This window comes from Solanum dulcamara, chromosome 11, assembly GCF_947179165.1.
Source record: "Solanum dulcamara chromosome 11, daSolDulc1.2, whole genome shotgun sequence".
In the NCBI taxonomy this organism is placed as follows: Eukaryota; Viridiplantae; Streptophyta; class Magnoliopsida; order Solanales; family Solanaceae; genus Solanum; species Solanum dulcamara.
This window is the reverse complement of record NC_077247.1, coordinates 7,023,405-7,033,456: the sequence shown is the minus strand read 5'-3', so window position 1 is coordinate 7,033,456 and position 10,052 is coordinate 7,023,405. Positions and strand designations below refer to the sequence as shown.

General features: G+C 38.1%; 1 pseudogene; it reads right to left on the bottom strand.

The window, feature by feature from the left end:
- Nucleotides 1-8,377: 8,377 nt before the first annotated feature.
- LOC129875318 (5S ribosomal RNA) lies at nucleotides 8,378-8,492 on the bottom strand (annotated as a pseudogene).
- Nucleotides 8,493-10,052: the final 1,560 nt, after the last annotated feature.

Below are 10,052 nucleotides of genomic sequence, written 5' to 3'. Positions count from 1 at the left end.
TAAAGACAAGGAGTTGGACCACGCCCAGTGGAGTGTGTTGGGGACTTGAACCACGAGTAAAGGCGAATCGATCAGAATTAGGACCAAAAGCTAATCGAGCATCAAGGAGAGTACCCCCAATCCGAGTTCCATTAATAAATTACTCCATCCTGAATCACATCCAACTATAATCGACAAATAGTCTTCCTAAAACAAGAATCAAGTGATACGGGATCAAAAAAAATTAGGGAATTATGGATATACTGTTCCCAGGGCTGTGTCACTAGCTAGCTAAGGACTAGACAATCTGAATCAAGTCTTTTATATCAGTATAAAGGCTGATGCAATATCGGAAAAGTTCCAAAACACTTTGGATCGAAAAAGTTTGATCAATTCCAATAAATTTTTTAATTTGAAACAAACCAGATTATAGAGCAAAATTTTCTAAGTAATAGTCAACAAATTGGAATTCAGTCATGTGACATTCTTCATTTACTATTCATTGTTTAGACTCTCTTATGATGTTTTCACTTTTAATTTACCTTATTTATGCTTATAATATGTACAAGAGGCTTGGTTGGAGCTTTTTGGATTTTAATTGCCGTGTTACGACTAGGACCTAGGTCGGGTCGTAACAAACTTGGTATTAGAGCACAAGGTTTTTCTAGTATCCTAGGGTGTCCAACATGCCGCATCAAGTAGATTATTATTCATGGGTGTGAAGTGTGCCACACTTATGAGTAGGATTCTATGAGGCATTTTAGAAATTCTCACTTCTTTCATGATCCATGTCGTGCTATAGAGTTTATTATAAGACTTTTGTTCCCTAACGGTCTTTCTTGTATTTTTCAGAAAGATGGCTCTAAGAAGACCATCGTCGCCAAGGGGAGACAATGCTAATAAAGCCCAAGCTCCCCCAGCTCCTCAAGATAATGGTCCTCTACCGGACCAAGCAACTAATGCATAGTTTCGAACTGTCATTACTATACTAGCCTAAGTAGTGGCCAACCAAGGGGTTATGGTTCCTCCTAGTGTTCCTACTCCATCCCCAAGAGTAAGGGACTTTGCAAGAATGAATCCTCCATTGTTTTATGGTTCAAAGGTTGATGAGAATCCTCAAGAGTTCATTGATGAGGTCTACCAGATAGTGAACATTATGGGAGTAACTTCAGAAGAAAAAGCAGAGTGGGCGGCCTACCAACTCAAGGGTGTCGCTCAAGTGTGGTACAACCAATGGAAGACCGAGATAGTGATTGAGGTTCCTATAGATTGGGAAAGTTTTCAGGGTGCATTTCTTGACCGTTTCTTTCCTTTAGAGTTAAGGGAGGTGAAGGTGACAGAATTTATCAACTTAAATAAAGGGAGTATGAGTGTGAGGGAATATACCCTCAACTTTATGAAGTTGTCCAAGTATGCTCCGACCTTGATGTGCAACCCTCAAGCATGAATGAGTAAGTTTTTATATAAGGGGTTTCATATTTAGTTGTTAAAGAATGTAAGATAGCCATGTTAATAATGGAAATGGATATCTCTAGACTCATGACTCATGCCAAGCAAATTGAAGAGCAAAAGCTTAAGGAGGTTCCTAGGATGACTAAGAAGGATCAGAATGAGAATGGTTTGTCTTTTAATAATACTTCCATGCCTAAGTATCACAAGGATAGGGTGTCTAACCCTAGATATAAAGGTGACAATTATAGTGGTCAAGCTTTTCTCGTATACCAAAAGAGTAGAAGGTACCATCTGGGAGATTGTCAAGCTGGTTCAGGTGTTTGTTTTGGTTTTTGTGAGAAAGATCACAAGTTGAGGCATTGTCCAAGGGTTGCTAAGATTGATAAGGATAGTCATCGGTGATCTCAGACCTACCCCTCTGTGGGTCCCTAAACTTAGCGTGATGCTTCATCCGATAAATGTGAATTCCTTTTTTTGAAATAGTAATGATTGGTATGGATTTGTTGCATACATCTTATGCTTTTTATAGATGGTAGAACTCATTGAGTCAAGTTTCAATTCTCAAATATGTCTATTCTATAATATAAGGGTCATGATTCAGTAGTGAAGGGTAGCTTCAGTTCTTATCCGAAGTCTCTAGTTTGGGATCATGATAGAGAAAGAGAGATTGGTCATTCCGTATTTCGATAAAATGTGGCATGCTTATCCCATTTAAGGTTATAGACATGGAGGAAGAGCTAGATGGATCTTGTTATATACAATATATATGTATTCATGTCTTATCCTAATTTTAAGTATAAGCTATGATTATTAATTTTCAAGTTATATTCTATGAAAAGTTTTATTTAATGATTTCCAAGGTATTATTATGAATCTCATTCAAATTGATTATGCATCCAAGTTTTACCCTAATTTCCAAGTATGAATCATGTCTATGTATGTATATTTGTAATATGGAAGGACAATACCCATATTACACTTATGTTATAAAAATGAGCTACTCTATGATTTCAAACCTATGATCATGACTATGATATATGTCATTCTGATTTCTATGCTATGTATGTATTTCATAGGATTTGATTTAGCACCGAATATGGACTTAAGGTGGGGACTTGAAATATGGGGTCCTTATATAAAGTCTCTTATCACATAACTACGTGCCACCGTAGGTATAAAAGGGATTAGAGGCAAATACTCAAATCTCTATGAGGTGAGTATCCAAAATATCAAGGTTTGAAGGTGAGTATTTGAGTATAAGAACTAGGGGTGAGTACCCGGTTCACATAACCGCTTAGTGGATTTACTTAGGTATGTAGGAGTCTACCTTGGCAAATAGTCCCCCCCTTTCCTCCGATGTAGGGGTAACATTGGTATTCCATGTTATAGCTTGCATGGTCTTATTGTCAGTTAAGGTTCCTATCTCACCTATGTATGATCTCTTATGTATGCTATGATATTAAATTATGCTTTCCAAATGGTTTGGTCAATATGATTTTCTCATGACTTTACTTATCTAATTTTATCATTATTTTTACTTGACCATTGCATTCCATGATTTACATTGCATGTTATGCCCTCATACTTAGTATATTCCAACGTACTAATGCATAAACTTTGCGTACATTATATCATAATGTAGGGGTTGAGGTTAAAGATTATAATCATCTACATGGTTAGTTATGCTTTTCTATCGGGCGGTGTTTGTGGTGACTCCTCATTTATCGGGGACTAGTCATCCAATTAGTTATTGTTTCAAAGACTTTTCTTATGTTTCATATTAAAGGTGAGCTAGGGACATGTCTTAGCCCCCGCCCATACTCCTGTGTAGAGGCATCTAGTTGGACAAATATTTTGAGTCTATGTTGTCATTTGACATTCTTCATTTACTATTCATTATTTAGACTCTCTTATGATGTTTCTTCTTTTACTTTATCTTATGTATGCTTATAATATGTACAAGAGGCTTGGTTGTGGAGCCCTTCGGGGTTTCAATCCCCATGTTACGACTAGGCTCTAGGTCGGATCATGACAGATACTCAACCTATCATCATCAAATTGATGAGAACAAATATTATCAATCAAGGTAGACCTAGCCTATATAAAGGCAAAAATACTACGAGGTTAAGAAATATCAAGTCGAATGAAATTTCTAGTAAACGACTGAACCTCCAAATCTAAAGGCCTCTCCTACTCCTTAATAAAGGATAAACTATCCATCCTAGGTGATTTCCCACTCAGGGCATCTGCTACCACATTAGGATTTCTGGAGGAATAAAAATAGTTATATCATAGCCTTTCAATAGCTCCAACCATATACACTGCCTCATATACAGATTCATCTGAGAGAGGATATACTTAAGGCAACAGTGATTGGTAAACACCTTGCAATACATACCATAGAGATAGTTCCTCCACAACTTCTAAACAAGCACCACAACCGCTCCGTCCAAGTCATGAGTATGGTAGTTCTTCTCATGTAGTTGTAGCTGTCGAGAAGGCATAAGTTATAACTCTTCACTTCTATATAAATATACTATAAAAATCAATACCTAAAACTTCACAAAATAAAATGAAAGTCACACCCTTATCGGGTAATACTAGAATAGGTGTTGAAGTCTAATTCCTTGAGCTTTTGAAAGCTCTCCTTAAACTTATCATGTCACAACCCAACCACGTGGGCTGTGACTGAAGTCCGACTTGGGCCACCGTATATGTATCTAGCAAATGTAACGATCAATATAAGAATTATACATAATAACCCTAGTGGGTCATAGTATTTTCATGCTTGTAGCCTCTTTCATTTTGTATCTTATCATAAAAGGGCGTGCAAGCCGACAAGGCTGCCATAGTATCTTAACATTTACAATACATCATGTAGACATAACTGAACAGAACTTACATATATAACCCACACATATGTCTACAGACCTCTAAGAACATTAATAGTAACATATGGCGGGACAGGACCCCCACCGTACCCCTGAATAAACAAATATATACATAGGAGGTTTGGTACTACAACTCGACTCCGAATAAATAAAGATTCTTCCAAACTGGCTGAGTGGAATCCTAAGCTGGCGGACTCCCAAAACTAGTGTCTATACCTGCGGGCATGAAACGCAGCCCCCTGAAGAAAGATGGGTTTGTATGAAATATGTACTGAGTATATAAGTATAACGTAACTGAGATAACAATTGACATAGGCATGCAAGAAATCAAGTATAGCATTTAATAGGGTACTGTACCTGCACCTTACAAAGTAAGGTCATGTATATCATTATCACATACTGTATCCTGCCCGCTTGGGGACCCGACGTTACAAATGCATCATTTTATCATTGTGGGCATATACATACTATTAGCTCTATAGGACGTATAGCCCGATCCATATAGATATTATAGGTTAGTGCCGAGGAATGTCCGACCCGATCCCTAAACATAAAATATGTTAGTGCCGTGGAGCATTTGGCCCGATCCATATATATAATACGTTACTGCCGAGGAACGTACGGCTCGATCCCTATACATATGACACGTTAGTGCTGAGGAACGTACGGTCTGATCCCTATACATATAACACATTAGTGCTGAGGAACGTATGACCCAGTCCCTATACATATAATAATGCATATACGTGCACATAAAACTTGGTAACATAACAACCATCTCCCGAATATCATTATACGATGTATCAAAGAGTCTCTAGGTATAAGAGTTTAAACAAACAATCATTACTCAGGTAATGGAAGGGTCGAGGAATAGGAGTTTCACCACTTTAAGAATCCTAACCTCAAGAAGTGAGTACAAGTCATGATTTATACCCGAAACTTATAAATGGGATCACCTCTAACTCATACCATTTATCGCTTCACTTACATCCTACTGTTTCAAAAGAAGGAAGGGATAGGTTTCACATGTACTACTTTTTGTCAGGTAGAAGACTTATAAGTCCATAACTCAACTATCGCAGGAGTTCTAATATCGAGAAGTGAATAAGATTGACGAACCATACTCAGGGTTCTATGAATGGAATTATTCCCACATTACATACACAATCCACTTAGGACTGAGATATGCCAATAGAAAAGAAAGATAGACTATACATACTCCTTACTTCCTTAACGTATGGAAGGCTTGAGAGGTCCTTGTTCAATTACTATAAGAGTGCTTTAATTAAGAAGAAAATAAGAGTCATGAATTATGCTTGGCATTTATGAGTATATTTACCGTCAAGCTCATATCATTTACTACTTAACTTGAAAACATGCCAAAAGAAGAGAAAGAATAGGCTTTACATACATTACCTTTTATCATATAAAACAAAACCTTAAAAAGGAAAGAGCTTGACTATTACAAGAGTTCCACCATCATGAAGTGGATAAGAATTATGAATTGTATTCGGAGCTTTACGAATGGAATAACTCCCAATTTCGCCTACATAATACTTACATCTAAGATATGCCAAAAGAGAAGAAAGGGTAGCTTCACATCCTCTTATGAGTTACTCTTTATCCCGTTTGCCTCATCGTCCTTTGAACCTATTCAACATGAAAGTAATACGAATATCAACTACTCTTAGCTTTCCAGGATGTTAGGTTGCACCTTAGTATTCATGGAATCTATTTCCTTGTTTGTCTCCTCGACTAGTTCTTTAATTAGTTAAGGCGTTAACGAAAATTGGGCAGCACCTCCCCTATAACGTGCCTTATCTAAATTTCCAATTAGATCCCTAAATACTAAATCCAACAAACAAAAACAAACTGCAGCATATATTCCAGAAATTCACACCAACAATATACAACATAAACTCCAAACGACTCGCTCCAAATTATGATATCAAAATAGGGTGTCTATCCTTTATTTTGTAACACCTTTAATTATACGAAACGAGGGGTTGTGTGGGTTAAACCAGAAGCACCCTTAACCCTTTTAGAACACATTTAGTCCCTAAAACAACACACCACACCCCTGCAGAAACACCTCACAAGAACAACACTTTACTTCGACGACAATTCAACTATAACGACTACAATTTGAATTGTCTCCAACGCCAAGCATTTCTATCCCATTTTCACGTTTCCAACCACTCAAAAGGCCTATAATACACTGCACAACAAAACCATAAAGTACAATTTGAAATGAGAAATCTTACCTTACCCGAATTTGGCCAAAACTGCCAAATTAAAACTCGGAACTTCTCCAACCGTGCTGAAATTGAGTGGGTTGTTTATGTTACTTGTACGCTTCCCCAAAGTGAGATTTTATATTATAAAGCACCATTATATATCCTTGGGACACCTCAAATAATTAATTCACAGAATGAAACTCGGAGGCTTACCTTGTCAACCCCCAAACCCGTAGCTCCTTTTCTTTCCCTCCAATGTTTTTCTCCTCTTCTTTCTTATTTTTCTAGGCGTAAAGCTGAAGGAATATTTCCGTAGATATAGTAAGATACATATATACATCTCCATGTGGTTGAGGAATACCGTAGATAATTAATTTACGAAGAAAAATTAAAGAACTTACCTTTAATTTCTCAAAACCATGGCTGCCTTTCTTTTTGCTCTTCATGTTTTTCCTCTTCTTTGGTTGCTGAAGTTTTGGCTAAGAACCGAAGTTCTTAGTCACAATGCATACATATGTAGGGTGGTTTAGGAGGTGACACGTGTCATCCTCTAAGGGTGACACATGTCCAACCCTTATTGGACCACCGTAACTATGCAACCACTTAGGGGCGACCACATAGCAGTAGGGTGCACCCCTACCCCCAAGAAGGCAAGTGGGTCACCTCCTTTCTTGAGGTGATGCCACGTGTCACTCTCTTATTGGATGCCTCGTGTCATCTTGTTCCCTTCCCCGTGGGTTCATAATCTCATCCTATTTTAAGAGCCTATGTAATCCATACTACATAAAATTAGTATGTCCTTAAGTAGCTCAAGTGTATACGACTTCTAAATTTGTAGCTTACGTAGGTAAATCAAGTCCTACGACTCATTTTTTGGCCTCCAACCCATTCTTCTTTCCTTAGCATTGTTTGATGTGTGTGGACAGTGGGGGTCTTATGGCCACTTTCAAGAAGACTAGGAACACGTTTCAAGGTTCAAAAGTGCGGAGTATAACATCCTTCCCCCCTTTAGAATATTCGTCCTCGAATGTTAACTCGGCTTAAAGGGTTTTACGAGGATTTCGAGGGTTCTATATAATCGTCGTTTCTCCTTCCATTAGGGGTTTATACTATATTTGTATATAGGGAACAAGTATGGATGCCCCTATTCTTTGATGTCATACTATTCAAAGTCCTTAATAATAATGCTCCGCACTATCTCCGATATCATGGCTTTTATCCGTTCATTGCTGGGTTTTAGATCTTATTAACTTGTGCAAGTATGGGATATCACTTAAAGCCACTTCCCCACTTTAGGGTGTACCCATGTCACTATCTGTTTGTGTTCTACTGTATGCCTTTATTTCCAATTTTCCAATACATATGCTTTTCCAACACATTTGATATACTGCACCATATCTATCCCTTCCTTTATATCATCTATACCTTTAGTTGCCCATGTACGATTGCTTAACATAATCGTGAGGTGCTAATCCAGTCTAATTATTGGTACTCAAGTCACGTAGTAATTTATTCGAAGCCACTTTCTATTCATTTTGATCAATAACTAGCTAGTACTTATAGTAGTTTCCAATTCTCAATTAGGCAGTACTTACATTCTGATGCTTAGTGTCCCAAGCTTTTTCATAGTCCTAGCCTAACCCCAATGGGTACCACTTGTCCCTTTAATAAATTCGCAGTGTATCAGTTATTTTGTAAAGCTACATCCCTTATCTCAAAGGGTCTTATCATCTTTCACAGTGGAGTCACGTATCCACAATACTTCTTTATACCAACAATGCCATGCAAGTACATATACATCCATATCATCTCATATCATAGCCGCACAGGGCTTTCCAGGGGGTCACCCATCCTGGTACTACTCTCTCCCAGGCACGCTTAACTTCGGAGTTCTGATGGGATCCTATGCGTTAGTGTTGGTATGATCGCATCCTACCCCGTGGGGCGCATAGCTATCGCATAAGACGATGACCCAGCAGCTGATTCGATAGGCCAAGCTGCACCGCCCAAGTTACCTTTATATTCTTATTACACGAACCACATCCTATCTTTAGCCACTTTCTCACTAAGTTTCACTTATTTTCATAACGATCCTCGTTATATTCACATGATATCCTGTTCGCATTCAATTCCATAGTATAATACTTCTTAACCTTTCTCACGCTTCCTACTATGGACTAATTAGACTCGGTGAGGTAAACACACTTTACTTTTGTCTAAATCGCCCCTTAGTCCCCCCCCAGTCTTTTCCAGATTCTTTTTCCATGCCAATATTGACCTTCTCATTACTATTACCATCACTTCAGTAATTAACTTATTTCTCAAGGTCAGCCATACTCATAGTTTAGTCAAATCTCATTCTTATTATAGGCAAGGCATACTACAACCCTATTTCTCATTCTCTTTTTATTTCTAAGAAAATTTGGGCAGAGTTTTCTCTGTATTTTTTTCTATCTCAACACCTGCACGTAGAAAATACAAACAATGCCTCATAGGGCCAGCACGCATAAATATACATATATACAAATCATATCACATCATATCGCAGCCTCATAGGTCGTCTAATATCAACAATAGTATAAAAAGAGGGACTTACCTCACATGTCCATCTCAAACTACGCCTGTTAGACCTTCCGTCCATATTTCCTTTCACTTTTCAACTTTATCTATTTTTTCCTTTCAATTTCCGACTTTACATGTTAATCGTATTTCCATACCTTACCTAGCACACATCTTTCGTACCTTGGCTTATCTACGTGCTTTGTAACTTCCCATATTGTCAGTCATTTCCTTCTATCAATGTCGTCTTTCATATGAAATCAGAGGTTAGTATAAGGAGTTCAATTTCCTATGACTCGGCTTTATCGCACGACCTTAGATATGAAAAAAAAATATCCTAAATATCCTATAGCCTCCTATTTATAGATGTGTCACGCAACACATCGATAATCAAGACTCTACTAGACACGGCAGAAATTCCGAGGATGAACTGCTCTGATACCACTTCTGTCACAACCCAACCCTATGGGCTGCGACTAGGCTCTGACCAGGGCCCTTGTATACGTATCTAGCGGATGTAACGATCAATATAAGAACTATACATAAGAACCCCAGTGGGTCATAGCATTTTCATGTTTGTAACCTCTTTCATTTTGTATCTTATCATAAAAGGCGTGCAAACCGACAAGGCTTCCATAATATCTTAACATTTACTATATCATGTAGACATAACTGAACATAACTTACATGTATAACCCACACATATGTCTACAAACCTCTAAGAACATTAATAGTAACATATGGCGGTACAGGGCCCCCGTTGTACCCCTGAATAAACAAATATATACATAGGAGGTTTGGTACTACAACTCGGCTCCGAATCAATGGAGCTTCTTCCAAACTGGCTGAGTGGAATCCTAAGCTGGCGGACTGCCAAAACCTGCGTCTGTACCTGTGGGCATGAAATGCAGCCCTGCAACGAAAGGGGGGTTAG